The following is a 16068-nucleotide window of genomic DNA, read 5'->3' as shown; positions in this document are numbered from 1 at the left end:
TTTGGAATGGACAGGTAGTTGTTGATGCAGAGAGAGAAGAATAAGACCAGGGTTGAGGGATAAAGGACCTACAAGTGGTGGACAAAAATGCTAGGGACATGAAGATGACTGTTGGGCGATTACTCAACTTTTGGGTGGGGGCATTGTCATATTGTTGTCCTTCATTCATCCAGGTTATCCCATTTGTTGGTCCACCACCTATACCTTTGTAATACACAGTAGAGAGGGAGATTTGAAACAGTCTTCAGATAGGCTTTAGGAAGACAAGTCAAACTAATTAACAAGAAAAGCAGTACAGCAAATGTGAATCCGCTTTCATATAATTACTTACTGTGTGTTACTTGTGTGTGTTATGGTCTTTGTTGCATGGCCGGCGTGGGTGAAGGTTATTTTATTATATATTTACTTATCAAGCAATAACACACCTGAGTTAACTAATCATGTCTCGATTGAAGTCAATGATTAGTTCATTAGCTAAATCAGGTGTGTACTGGTAGGCAAGAACAAAAGCCTAAGTCCACTGTTATGAGTGCTACTTTCATAATGAAAAGTAATTATGCGTTTATTTTAATAACTTTAGGGGAGATGAATATTATATAATTCAACATAAGAAATGTCCATATGTAAGTTTTGAACATTTGGAAATTTATTTAAATAGATTATCTAAAAGTGGGATTATTTGGAACAACCATGGGTTTAAAGGGTACATTCAGTAGGTACCAAATTAAGCCCAGTCCAGACTTTTCACATATTTTATCAAATCTTTTTATGTTTTATAAAAAACAATTGTAAGTAAAGTCATAAAACTTCACATCATAAATTAATACTTTTTTTCTTAAATAAATTAGGGCAGTATATGTTAGAAATGTCTAAGCTTAGATTTTGGTAGGCTTAATAGGTAGACTTACCCTACTTGTTTCTAACACAATGTTTCTTATAAACTCAATAGTGAATCAGGAAGGTAAAAACATGTAGTTAGTAATGTATTATTGCAGCTTCTCATTTCAATGTCAAATTGCAGTGCAAGGGGAAACAACAATGCCTTTTCTTTCCATTTTCACTCGTTTCCACAGTTTCACATTCTTCCTGGGGGTTTGGATGGCCGCCTGTACTAATTTAACGGAGAAAAATATTATTCAATCACAGCTGATGTCCCGTCTGAGAAACAGTAGGTGCTAGTGGTGCAGGCCTACATGGAGAAGGTGTGTGTGTGTGTGTATTTTGTACATTAATTTATTAAGAATCCCCATTAGCTGATCCCCATTTGCAGCTACTCTACCTGGGGTCCAGCAACATTAAGGCAGTTATATACAATTAAAAACATTACATGACATTACATTTCATAACACTTTTCACAACACATCAAGTGTGTTCCCTCAGGCCTCCCAAGTGGTGCAGTGGTCGAAGGCACTGCATCGCAGTGCTAATTGTGCCACTAGAGATTCTGGGTTTGAGTCCAGGCTCTGTTGCAGCTGGCCGCGACCGGGAGACCCATGGGGCGGCACGCAATCGGCCCAGAGTCATCCGGGTTATGGGAGGGTTTGGCCGGCAGGGATGTCCTTGTCCCATCGCGCACTAGGGCGTAGTGCACGCTGACACGGTCGCTAGGTGTACGGTGTTTCCTCCGACACATTGGTGCGGCTGGCTTCCGGGTTAAGTGGGCATTGTCTGTACGGGAGTTGCAGCGATGAGACAAGACTGTAACTACCAATTGGATACCATAACATTTTTTAAGCGTGTTCCCTCAGGCCACTATTCACGTATGTGACTCATTTCAGGAAACTAGTAGTATGTCGCGGGTCACTACTTCACAAGAGAGCCATTTGAACGTAAACTTTTTTCGAAAAATCTAAAATGCGTTTTTGGGCAGAAATGCCTTCTGGAACATGTGAACTTTCATGTGCCTTAATAAGAAATGTGTATACCATCTGTAAATACTAGGGATGCACGATATACCGGTGAAGATATCAGAATCGGCCGATATTAGCTAAAAATGCCAACATCGGCCTGCTGTCTAGTTTAACGGCGATGTGCAAAACCGATGTCAAAGCTGACATGCATACCTATATAACGTAGGTACATGACGTAATGACGCCGCATAAAATGTTGCGCTACACGTGCAACACAGCATTCCTAACCTAGCCCACAATGTCTGCTGTGTGGATCAAGCAGTCAACAAGTCGAGCAGTCATTTAAAAGAGTAAGAACATCCATTAATGCCAAGATAATGGAATTCATTGCCCTTGACAATCAACCGTTCTCTGTCATGGGTGACGTTGGCTTTCGTCGACTGGTCGAGCACCGGTACACACTACCAAGTGCGATATTTTTCAGATGTTGCCCTACCGGAGTTTATTTTTGCAACAAAAATGTTTACCTTTATTTAACTAGGCAAGTCAGTTAACTTCTCTGGCCAAAAGCCAGGGAAAATGCAGAGCGCCAAATTCAAATAAAATACTATAAAAATCAAACTTTCATTAAATCACACATGCAAGATAGCAAATTAAAGCTACACTTGTTGTGAATCCAGCCGACATGTCAGATTTCAAAAAGGCTTTTCGGCGAAAGCAAACAATGCTATTATCTGATGGATAGCACCTTCGTAAACAAAGAGAGAAACGCTATTTCAACCCTGCAGGCGCGACACAAAACGCAGAAATAAAAATATAATTCATGTCTTACCTTTGACGAGCTTCTTTTATTGGCACTCCAATATGTCCCATAAACATTACAAATAGTCCTTTTGTTCAATTAATGCCGTCGACATATATCCAAAATGTAAATTTATTTGGCGCGTTTGATCCAGAAAAACACTGGTTCCAACTTACTCAACGTGACTACAAAATATCTAAAAAATGACCTGTAAAACTTTGCCAAAACATTTCAAACTTCTTTTGTAATACAACTTTAGGTATAATCAATCAAATTTAAGACGGGATGATCTGTGTTCAATACAGGAGGAAAATAAACTGAAGCTAGCTTTCTGGTCAAACAGTACACTTCAAGTGACCCTCGTTCAAGATGGCGGTACTTCTTCATTACACAAAGGAATAATCTCAACCAATTTCTAACGACTGTTGACATCCAGTGGAAGCGATAGGATCTACAAGAAGGTCCCTTAGAAATCTGGATTCCCAATGAAAACCCATTGAAAAGAGAGTGACCTCAAAAAAAGAAAAATCTGAATGGTTTGTCCTGGGGGTTTTGCCTGCTAAATAAGTTATGTTATACTCACAGACATGATTCAAACAGTTTTAGATACTTCAGAGTGTTTTCTATCCAAATCTACTTAATAATATTAGAGGTCGACCGATTATGATTTTTCAACGCCGATACCGATAACGATTATTGGAGGACCAAAAAAGCCGATAACGATTAATCGGACTATTTTTTTTACATTTATTTGTAATAATGACAATTACAACAATACTGAATGAACACTTATTTTAACTTAATATAATACATCAATAAAATCAATTTAGCCTCAAGTAAATAATGAAACGTTCAATTTGGTTTAAATAATGCAAAAACAAAGTGTTGGAGAAGAAAGTAAAAGTGCAATATGTGCTATGTAAGAAAGCTAACGTTTCAGTTCATTGCTCAGAACATGAGAACATATGAAAGCTGGTGGTTCCTTTTAACATGAGTCTTCAATATTCCCAGGTAAGAAGTTTTAGGTTGTAGTTATTATAGGAATTATAGGACTATTTCCCTCTATACCATTTGTATTTCATTAACCTTTGACTATTGGATGTTCTTATAGGTACTTTAGTATTGCCAGTGTAACAGAATAGCTTACGTCCCTCTCCTCGCTCCTCCCTGGGCTCGAACCAGCAACACAACGACAACAGCCACCATCGAAGCAGCGTTAACCGTGCAGAGCAATGGGAACCACTACTAGAAGGATCAGAGCGAGTGACGTTTGAAACGCTATTAGCGCGCGCTAACTAGCTAGCCATTTCACTTCGGTTACACCAGCCTCATCTTTGGGGTCACTTAGAGGTTTGGGGTCACTTAGAAATGTCATTGTTCTTTAAAGAAAAATAAAGAAAATTGTCCATTAAAATAACATCAAATTGCAGATTTTTTATGGAATATCTTTATTTTTATGGAATATCTACATAGGCCCATTATCAGCAACCATCACTCCTCCTCCACCGCCAATGGCACATTGTGTTAGCTAATCCACGGTTATCATTTTAAAAGGCTAATTAATCATTATAAAACCCTTTTGCAATTATGTTACCACAGCTGAAAACTATTGTCCTGATTCAAGAAAAAATAAAACTAGCCTTCTTTAGACTAGTTGAGTATCTGGAGCATCAGTATTTGTGGGTTCGATTACAGGCTCAAAATGGCCAGAAAAAAATACTTTCTTCTGAAACTTGTCAGTCTATTCTTGTTCTGAGAAATGAAGGCTATTCCATGTGAGAAATTGCCAAGAAACTGAAGATCCCTTACAACTCTGTGCACTACTCCCTTCACAGAACAGCACCAACTGGCTCCAAACAGAATAGAAAGAGGAGTGGGAGGCCCCGGTGCACAACTGAGCAAGAGGGCAAGTAAATGAGTGTCTAATTCGAGAAACAGATGCCTCACAAGTCCTCAACTGGCAGCTTCATTAAATAGTACCCGATAAACGCCAGTCTCAACGTCAACAGTGACTCCAGGATGCTGGCGTTCTAGGCAGAGTTCCTCTGTCCAGTGTCTGTGTTCTTTTGCCCACCTTAATCTTTTCTTTTTATTGGCCAGTCTGAGATATGTCTTTTTCTTTGCAACTCTGCCTAGAAGGCCAGCATCCCGGAGTCGTCTCTTCACTGTTGACGTTGAGACTGGTGTTCATCGGGTACTATTTAATGAAGCTGCCAGTTGAGGACTTGTGAGGCATCTGTTCATTCCTGTGCTGTTTGTAACTACCCTGGTAGGTTGACTGGTAACCTGAACCAGATTGCAGGCACTGGTTACAGTTTGAAACTTTTTCTTGAGTGGGCAGCTTGACTTACTTCTCTGTTGAAATCACATACATTATCAAGAATTTCACACATGTTTTCCAGATACTGACTGTTAGCACTTGGTGGTCTATAGCAGCTTCCCACAAGAATGGGCTTTAGGTGAGGCAGATGAACCTGTAGCATATTACTTCAACAGTATTTAACATGAGGTCCTCTCTAAGCTCTACATGAATGTGGTTCTGAATATAAACAGCAACACCTCCACCATTGACGTTTCTGTATTTTCTGTAGATGTTATAACCATGCATTGCTACCAGTGTATCATCAAATGTATTAACTAAATCAGAGATTGTCAGAATATGAATGTCATCTGTTACTGGCAAATTATTGTGTGTGTGTACACACAAATTGGGGGCGGCTACCACTCAGAAACGTGTGCAGTCAGCTGCCTGCAGAGGAAGCCATCACCAGTGTCCACGATCAGGTGCTAGCTACATTCCTCTAAACCATTCACTGTCACATCAGATAGATAGACAAGTCCGCCAGCACCAGCATATCTATATTGGCTCAATTCCCCTCAAGGCTTTCCTGGCCTCCTCTCCTCTAAATAAATACAAGCTCAATGCCCTAATTCCACTGAATCCACCACCGCCATGTTGTCTTGTGTGGCTTCGGGTGGCGTTGTGGGGCCTCAGGGCTGCCTGAGAGCACAGCAGAGCATGTCACAGAGTAGTGAGGGAGGGACAACAGTAAAGACACCACCTCACAACCCCTTACTGGTGCAGGAATTAGAGACTCCACTCAAGACTGACCCAATATTACACACCTGGGGGAGACTCGGGAGAGAAGGGGGTTCACAGTGTCCTTGAGCTGCAAGGAGGAGGAATTGAATTAATTGTACAGACTGACTGATGCTAGTATGATAAACTGGCACCACAATTCATGAAAAACAAATATCTTACAATTTATGAGGACAAGCAAGCTATCAGTTAGCATCGTCAATGCTGCTATTATTTATTTGGCATTCCTTCTGCATTGACAATGGAGTGTCTTATTCAGTGTAAATCAATATGAAGGGGAGGATGAGGTGCCAGTTGGCTAGCGTGAGAGTTGAGGTGGTTATCACAACTGTCCTTGACAAGAGGAAGTGTTTGTATGTCACACACACATATCCTGCCACAGTGTCTGGCTGCAGTCTCCTTAATCCCATGGTGTGCAATGTTATGGTCACTGCTGCTCTGTCTTCCTGTGTGTGCAACCTGTCATTCAAACTGTTTGAAAGAAGATGACAACAGAATGACGACAGATACAGCATATATCATAGCCCCCCTTTTCTCCAAAACCCACTGGACTATTCCAAGTCCATTGACCTACTGCTTGCTCATAAATGAAAACTGGAAAGTCATTGCTTAAAGGGCAATTCTGCCACTTTCAACCTCATATTCATTCTCTCCAGCACCATACCAGTGTCTACATATGTGAAAACAGCATATTTCTATGATCTGTGGTTAAAACGAAAGAAACGGTGATATTCAAAACCTGCAATGAGTTTTTAGCTAGAGGGAGGGTATTTTCTTACTCCCCATGTCACCACAAATCTTACAGTGCTTGAAAATCACTGTTTTTTAAATGTTTTAACTTATGTAATTATGTAATTGGGTAGAACTTTTTAACTTTATACATCTTTCTACAAAAAGCAGAAATATCCCCTTGTCACATACACTATATACACAAAAGTATCTGGACACCCCTTCAAATTAGTGGATTTGGCTATTTCAGCCACACCTGTTGCTGACAGTTGTATAAAATCGAGCAGACAGCCATGCAATCTCCATAGACAAACATTGGCAGTAGAAGAGCTCAATGACTTTCAACGTGGCACTGTTCTAACAAGTCAGTCCGTCAAATTTCTGCCCTGCTAGAGCTGCCCTGGTCAACTGTATGTGCTGTTATTGTGAAGTGAAAACATCTAGGAGCAATAACGGCTCAGCCGCGAAGTGGTAGGCTGAGTGCTGAAGCACGTAGCGTGTAAAAATCGTCTGTCCTCAATTGCAACATTCACTACCCAGTTACAAACTGCCTCTGGAAGCAACATCAGTACAATAACTGTTCGTCGGGAGCTTCATGAAATGGGTTTCCATGGCCGAGCAGCCGCACACAAGTCTAAGATCACCATGCGCAATGCCAAGCGTCGGCTGGAGTGGTGTAAAGCATGCCGCCATTGGACTTTGGAGCAGTGTAAACGCGTTCTCTGGGGTGATCAATCACCCTTCAGCATCTGGCAGTCCGACGGACGAATCTGGGTTTAGCCGATGCCAGGAAAATGATACCTGTCCCAATGCATAGTGCCATCTGTAAAGTTTGGTGCAGGAGGAATACTAGTCTGGGACTGTTTTTCATGGTTCGGGCTAGGGCTGGGCGATATGGCCAAAGTATTATATCACGGTATTAAAAAAATAATAATAATTGTATAGCATGATCAACTGTATCAAAAGCCTTGATGAGATCAATAAAAAGTGAGACAGTGTTGTTTTTTGTCGATTGATACATTGATAAAATAGAGTTAGTATATAAAAACACTTTTAGCTGTTCACTCACAAGGGGTTCAAGTATTTTCACCAGGGGTGACAGCTTTGATATTGGCCTATAATTATTTAAAAGAGTTGGATCTCCCCCTTTTAAAAGTGATGGAAGAAATACTGATTTGCAGATCTTTGGAATTCCATTACATTCCAGGGTTAGATTGAACAGATATGTAAGTGGTTCAGCTATGAAATCAGCTGCCAGATTTAAAAATCAGGGAACAAAAAGATCAGGACCTGCAGGCTTTCTCTGATCTATGGATTTCAGGGCATTATGTACCTCCTGCACTGAGAATGGCAAAAAGCTAAAAGTTTGACCAGCTCTTGCTGGTTCATCCACACAGGGTTGTACAGAGACAGAGGACACTGAATCAAACAGCCTACCAGATGATACAAAGTGCTAATTGAAACAATTCAGCATTTCAATTTTGTCATTTACAGCAACAGTCCTTCAATACAGATGAAGGTAATTCATTAACATTACTGTTTCCAGACATAAACTTAATAGCCTTCCAAAACATTCTAGCATCATTCAGGTTATCCAAGGCAAATGATTTCTGAGTAGTGAGAGATCCTAGGGTGGCAACACATACATTCTAAGTGATTTCAATGAGTTTTTCTCTATTCTGATTGTTCTATACTGTTCAATTCAACTTCAACCCTAAAATATGTCATAATTTTCATACATTTCTGCATTTGAGATCATTTCCACACTGCAATGTAGGGCTGCACGATACGGGCAAGCAATCTGGGCCTTATTTTTAATCACATGTTGCAATTTGACTTGCGATTTACAGCAAAACTCTTAACTTTTGGAATCATGGGAATATAATGTCTGTTCTAATTATATAGTTATAATATGACACTTTAATACAGTGTTGTTTGACATGACAACGAATCAAAATGCCAGGGAGGACTTATTGTGACAGGGTAGGAACAAATGTGTTGATAGATTATAGGGTCCCCTAGGAAACACCTTTGGCTACATTGAACGTTTTCTCTTAGCTACTTCATGTTGCTAACATATTCTTGCTTTGCGTTTACCTCTTTAATTTAGAAGACACTGTTGAACAAACAACATGCTGATTTAGGTCTACACCATTACTGGTATTATCAGGATGTATAGCTAATTACGCTTGCTCTTACTCAGTACATTTATTAGCTGGCTAGCTAGCGATTAGCATTAGCGGCTAACAATCAGAAGCTAACAAGATTTAGGAACAACTTGCTAAGAAAAGACAAACTAGCTGTTTGCAGATGTATGAAACACAAACGAATCATGTGATTATAGAACGCTAGTAGATGTATATTAAGAAGCCAAGTGAAAACGGCATCATTGTCATCAACAGTGCTGCATATGCTGCATTGACCATGCAGACTGAACGCAAGTGTCTCGTGGTTGAGGAACATCAAATGCGCTCCTTGAGTGACAGGGGACGCGGCTAGGTCTGTGTGGAAAGCGGTATAGAAAGAGCGGAGAGAGACGACTCAAGTAGCGAAGTAAACTATAAAAATGGACATTACACTCTGCATATCACATTTAACAAACCAAACATTCCAATGCCATTATAGAGTGTAAAGTAAAAACCCAAACCGGTCCATGCATCAATACCAGTATATATATATATATATTTAAAAAAAACGGTATACCGCCCAACCCTAGTTCGGGCTAGAGAAATCTTAACGCTACAGCATACAATGACATGCTACAAGATTCTGTGCTTTGTGGCAACAGTTTGAGGAATGCCCTTTCCTGTTTCAGCATAACAATGCCCCGTGCACAAAGCGAGGTCCATACAGAAATGGTTTGTCAAGATCAGTGTGGAAGAACTTGACTGGCCTGCACAGAGCCCTGATCTCAACCCCATCGAATACTTTTGGGATGAATTGGAACGCCGACTGCGAGCCAGGCCTAATCGCCCAACATCAGTGCCCGACCTCACTAAAGCTGTTGTGGTAGAATGGAAGCAAGTCCCCGTAGCAATGTTCCGGACATCTAGGAAAGCCTTCCCAGATGAGTGGAGGCTGCTGATGCAGCAAAGGGGGGATCAACTCCATATTAATGCCCATGATTTTAGAATGATGTCCACATGTGTCCACATACTTTTGGTCATGTAGTAGTGTATGTATGTGCTGGAGATAATGAAAATGAAGTTGAAAAGTGGTGGAATTGCCCTTTAAGTGCACAATACAGCATTTCTCTAACAATGCTAAATAAACATGTATCGAGACTTGCACTCCTGTCTTTCCAAACATCCCTTTTTAACACACAAGTCTGTTCTGTTTTTAATTACTTTAAATGCTACATCCAAAGAAACCCAGCTGAGGCACTCTCCTATATTTCTTTAATTGATGGTTGTGCTACTATCCTATTTCATAGCAGAGTTCCTCCTGGGTTGTGTCCCAAATTGCACCATATACCATATATAGGGCCCATAGGGCTTTGGTCAAAAGTAGTACACTATGTAGATACTAGGGTGCCATTTGGGGTGTAAATGCAGCAAGGGAAAGGAACATTGAAAAACACTTAATTAGCAGAAAAAGCATGCTCTCTAATTATTCTTCTGTTTTCTATGCTGATTAAGTGCTTGTGTTGCTGAGGAGGGCTATTTTAGGAACATTGGTTCCACTGACTGAACTATTTACAAGTTTGTCAAAGTGTGCTTCCTAAATGACACCCTATTCCCTATATAGTGCACTACTTTTAAAATAGTGCACTATATAGAGGACAGGGTGCCATTTGGAATGCGCACACACAAGTTTGTCAAAGTGTGCTTTCTAAATGACACCCTATTCCCTATATAGTGCACTACTTTTAAAATAGTGCACTATATAGAGGACAGGGTGCCATTTGGAACGCGCACAAAGACATTCAGCAGAACTAGACTATCTATAAAAAACATATGGTTCCCAAGTGGATACAGTACCTACTATAGGAAAGTTCTGGTTTGAATACGACATGTTACATTAGTGGCTCAGCCGACAGAATACAAACTGAAGGGAGCGCGTGCTGATTTCAGTTGAGACCAAACTAGGCTAATTTGAAAAAGAGAAGATGCATTGATTTGAGTAATGGGACTGATTTTAGGGGAAAACATACTGTCGTGATTTAAGGAGGAGAATGCAGACTGATTTAAGTAGTGGAAAATAGTACCCAAGGTCAAGCAGGGGGGCAGAGTGCACAGTCTCGCTATAGGATGTGGTGCACACTTCTCCCATTTCCTGAGGCAACAGATCCTAAAAAGGCAGCTATACTATAATAACACCTTTGACTGCACACACAGCATGTTGAGCACCCAGAGGCATGAAAACAGAACCAACAAAGTGTAACGGAATCTCTCACAGCATTTACAAAAGCAAAGTGGTTGGGGGGGTGGCAGTACAATGGTTAATTGTGTTTTCACCTGATCATGGTATAGTTTATACATTTTCTAGGCTTGAGAGGTTGTCTGATCTACGCGATAAACCACAACCAAGGTTACTTCCTCCCTGTCAGTGAGCAAAAAAGTTAATACCTCTCACTTCTTTGAAAACAGCTGACTACAGCATGTGCAGTAACAGGCAAATAGCGCATCCTTTATGCACCAAAAGACATCCACAGAGAGGTTGAGCAAGTTCACTCACATAAACACATCAACAATTCTTGAGACATAAGCCTATACCTAAAGTTTCAACTATAACTAGTCCTTAAAGGTCAAATCATCACTTTAATACTTAGGAATTTTTGGTCCTATTCAATAATTAATGTGAATGCGGAGAGAGGAAAACAAACCAAAAGGTAATAAACAATTGCATTGCCTGATCAGAGATAAATATGTGATGTTCACATCAAACAGATCCTAGAACTGGCAAAATATAACTTTTTTTAGTGTAATGTTTACTGTTTTTTTTTTTTTTTTATCACTTTTGTTTATTATTTATCTCACTTGTTTTTGGAATGTAAACATATGTTTCCCATGCAAATAAAGCCCCTTAAATTAAAATTGAATTGAGTGAGAGCCAGAGGCCCTGTGCTCCTGTCAACACCATATTCCCTACATAGTGCACAACATTTGACCAGAGCCATTTGGGACACATCCAGAGACAGAGACACTGTGGTCCTGTCAGTGTGCTCTGGTAGAACAGCCTGGAGACGTCATGGTTGTGCTCAGTCACACAAAAGGAGCTGGCCCATTACTACTGATGACTGAGACCTTTCTTCTTCAATTCAAGCAAATGAAGGAGAGCAAAAAAATGATGCTCTGTGATTGTTTTGATTTTGCTAAAATCAGAGAGCTAACTAGATTAGCTGCTTTAAATGACACAGTTGTTAAGAACTATTTATTCTGCCACTGTGAGGATTGTTCAGTCATAACCGTGTGTTACTCCCCAATTTCACGACTTAGTTATAAACCCCATTTCTTAAAGATTCACTCTTTAGCAATGTCCTTCTCTTATCAAGTAAAATGTGTAAAAGTGTGGTGGTTCTACTGTTTTGGTTTATGTCATGTTACAATGTTGTGTTTACTGTTTTTTGTAAGTAAAAAATAAACTCTAACCACACTTCGCTTCAAGTGATTGGAATCCGTTGAACTGAGCGATTACTTGCAGCGGACCCTGCAAAATCTACCACACTGGTATTCCAACAATGTGTCAAATAGCCTTATCAACGTGTAATGATTCAGTAATGCAAAGTGCCTCTTGCAACTAGGCTCTAATGGTGGTGGAGTCAGTCCACGTAACCTTTGCAGTGTCATACTCAGTAGATGCATGCAATTTAACCACTGAACTGGAAAGTCCACCATGTGAAATGGGAGGATTCCATTTGAAGCTAAGGAGTTAGAGAGCTGCTTTACCAGGGGGAGGGAGGTTCAACTGAGTCTCTCTTCCTGACAGCCAGGCAGCCACACACAGGCCAGGGTGGGGGAGGGTTAAAGCCAGAGGCTCTGTCTCTCTCTTCCTGAGACAGACTGCTGCACTTGGCATAATGTGATGTATCCTTATAGTGTACTTACTACGTACTGCTCTCATAGAGATAAGGCAACATGACTATAACAAACAATATGAAACCAATCAATAAAACGTTAGTGTCCACCTGGTAGGGTAATTGTGATGCAACATTTTACCAGAACACTCCAACTACTTCACGATGTAGCTATTACTGATAAAACTATGAACAGGACAGAAAAATGCTCTGGTGGCAAAATCAACCAAATCCAGTGTCTGACAGATAGGAAGGTAAGCCAGCATGACTTCCTAGGTTAAATTTCCTCTGTACTGTTGATCCAAACAACTAGCACTTGTACTCACGCCAGAATACTCATATAATTATCCCTCCCCCTGCCTAGTCAAAAAAAACAGCCCCTCTCTGACTGGGAAGGGGTTGTTGTGCAAATGATAAACCTCAAAACCAGTCTTTCAGGAGAGAGGATTCCAGTCTTGGCAATAATGAACCATAACATTTTGAAACACCATGCCATTAGCCTTAAAGATACAACAGCAACAGGAACTGACTATTAGTCCATGAAATAAAAAAGCACACAATGCATTTTCTTTGTTTTTCAGCTTTGGTTGACTAACATCTATCTACCTTGTCCAATGTGTGTTTGCAAACGGCACATTTGGAAACTAAGCAGGGAGACATTACTTTGACCGTGAGCTTGCAAACAACATCAAACAACTTCATTCTTATTCACTAACTCAACACTGTATATAAATGTTTAGCCTAACCTCCCTTCATTCACACTCACAAAACACCAAGTCATTGAAGAAATACTGTGCTCCCCTCACTGCACTTTCAAAATAATTGAAAAACTGAATGTACAACTTCATTATCTCTGATGAAGACCTACACAGAACATCCATCCACTCCAGTCATCGTCTTGTTCGAACTTGTGATTTATCTGTGGATTAGCGCTTATCAGAGTAAAACGTGAGACTATCACCCCCAAAGAGTGGCAAATCAGCAGGGCTTTCTCAGCGAGCGACATATATTTGCCCAGCTACAGGCACACATGGTTTCAGTTAGGGGTCTGCACCTATAAACAGTTGGCCATGGCAGCTTATTGGTCAGGAAGTTCAATGTTGACTGCAAGTCAAGACAGGCACAAGCTGCTAATGAATAATACTCTACCCAAACCACTATCAGCAACACCAACACAACCATTGGAGACCAATAGAGAAGAGATTCTAGAAAGCCTAGTAGTAATTTAAATGGACCGCACTAGACCCTTTACAGCCAGGCTATTGACAAATCACTGTTAAATATTTTAACTTTGTAGCAAAAGGAATACCACAAAGGAACATTCAGGCATTTACTTTAATTACATGGAATATCAGGAATACCACCCAATTATTTGGAAGAGAGTTAAATCAAGAGAGCTGAATTAATAGCCTATATGGACAAAAATAGGGCAAGATAACAAGATGGTCCTTGTGTGCAGTGACAACTACTATGCATGGAGATAGTATACATGTTGTGTATCCATAAAGTTAGCGTGGTTGAAGGATGAGGTTCATATTCCAATGATTGATTTGCCCTAAATATTCAAAAACAAAAGCCTTACAAGGGGAATATTGTTTAATTCCAAGTGAGCAACAACAATCTGTGGTTAAAACAGTTACTGGCTGACATGTAGCCTATAAAGGCCAGGGCACATGATAAAGTATTCATTATTTTGAAAGACACTATGAGCAAAGTGTGCATAAATAGCGAAATAGGCTACATTAAACCATTGCAAACAAGGCCTGAACCATGTATGTCTTTGTAGATAACAAACTATAATTAAGGTAAGATAGTAAATATATTATTATTGTAATGTGTCAAACCCACCTCCCACACATGCTCCCCTGCACCTATCCATTGGAAAGCTGTCAAACCGCTCATCTGAAATACTCCTGAAGGGACTTTTCAATACATGGGTCAAATCTGCTCAGATGATCAAACTAAGTGATTACATTCACTTTAACTAAGAAATATATCTGTATCACATAAGTGAGCGAAGAAACAATTATAAAATGATAAAGAATAACATATAGCCTAATTGAGAGAATGTGCAAACATATTTCATATAAGTTACATAGAAGGGAAGGAGAAAGTACAGGGCAGGCTACTGTTACTGCGTTTGACACCTCGAGGTAATTCGATTCGTGCAGCAATACAATTATGTAGTCTACAGGAGACTTTCGATTAGCCTAGTTATTACATTGGGCCTGTGCTATGCCATTCGGAACTCCTAATATGTCTCTAGGCAATATTTGGGGAGGCCCATCAATGCAGCCGATAGGATAGACAGGCCATCATATAATTGTAAAGCAATGTTTTACACATTTAGATGCTGGCAACAACTGCAGCTAACTTGTTACATTTAGGAAGCATCAAACGTCCGGGTAAATTACCAGACCAACTATCGCTACTTGCGAGCTACTATGTTAGCTACGTTACCGAGCTAATTAACTTTTTGAAAACTATTTCCAAAAAATAAATCTAACTTATTTGAAGTCACAACACTTGATATAATCATATTGGCATTATAACGGCCGTGTTACAATTTAGTTGTGCACTCGGAACACCATGGCTGACGAAGAAGTTTTGCAAGAACTCTCAATGGAAAAATGTAGCTACTATAGTGTAGCCTTTATAAACTACAAAACATGCACGTCAGCTTTAAAATGAGCGGACTATAAATGCAAGGTTTACAGCTAAATTTGATTACAAATGTGTAATAACATATGCATGCTGGACACAACATATCGCACATAGCTAAACGAAATAGCTCACCAGATGCAGTCAAAAACTTTTTCACACCTGAAAAGCCGACAACAGAAAGTTTGTTCTTCGTTTTCTACTTACCAGAGGGATGTGCTCGCACATACATTTCAAACATGTTAGTAGCGAGTTGTTAGACCGAATTTCCATTTACAGTAACTCAACTACAACTTCAACCACTTCTGGTTCTGGGCCTATTCTGAAGCATTCGCTTACCGTCTCCGCCGCCGCTCCCCGGGCCACCTTCAACACCCGAAACTCAACCACAGAATCTCCCACAGGGCCGTGGTGCTGAAAGAAAAGCGGCGAGGTGGACTTCGTAGACGGAGTTTCTACGGTACCCAGGCCTTCTCTGTTTTGACCCGAGTGGGGGGTTACTACAGCCCCCGATGTTTCAGAGACACGGGAATTCTTTTGACAGCTCTTCTTCTTTACCCCCTCTACTCCCCCTTAATTTCTCTTTTCTTACTTCCAACAGATACGAATCAAAATACTTGTCACAGAATATGGCGGCTGCACAAACGAGCGCCTATCGCGAGACTTTAATTTTTCCTCCTAGGGGAAAGTTATGTTAGGGGAGAGGAAGTATGATTGCTAAATCCTCTGTAGAAGCAGAGACAGAGAATGAACAGTTTGTGGTAATATTATTGGAATGGAAACTATCAACAGACGTGTGGGAGGAATACAGGTGGGGGTTAGGTCTGTGTCACTCTGAGTCTCATGGAACAACAGAGAAAATTAGGTCACAATAGTTATGTGCTGCTAGAGTAAAAATACTGTAAATTGG

The 16068-nt window shown here is 40.3% G+C and overlaps 1 protein-coding gene across 7 annotated transcripts in view; it reads right to left on the bottom strand.

The window, feature by feature from the left end:
• The window catches only part of LOC110529530 (TGF-beta-activated kinase 1 and MAP3K7-binding protein 2), a 70035-nt gene extending 54214 nt beyond the window's left edge, over positions 1 to 15821 (bottom strand). For 3 of the 7 annotated variants that reach the window (XR_005052825.1, XM_021611781.2, XM_021611782.2), the window contains exon 1: positions 15498 to 15820. The gene's annotated coding sequence lies outside the window, so the exon portion shown is untranslated. The other 4 variants (XM_021611783.2, XM_021611784.2, XM_036984922.1 and 1 more) reach the window with 3 other exon arrangements.
• Between the last annotated feature and the right edge of the window lie 247 nt (positions 15822 to 16068).

This window comes from Oncorhynchus mykiss, chromosome 8 (genome assembly GCF_013265735.2).
Source record: "Oncorhynchus mykiss isolate Arlee chromosome 8, USDA_OmykA_1.1, whole genome shotgun sequence".
Classification (NCBI taxonomy): Eukaryota; Metazoa; Chordata; class Actinopteri; order Salmoniformes; family Salmonidae; genus Oncorhynchus; species Oncorhynchus mykiss.
Note: the sequence above shows the minus strand (reverse complement) of the source record. Positions and strands in the feature narration are given on the sequence as shown.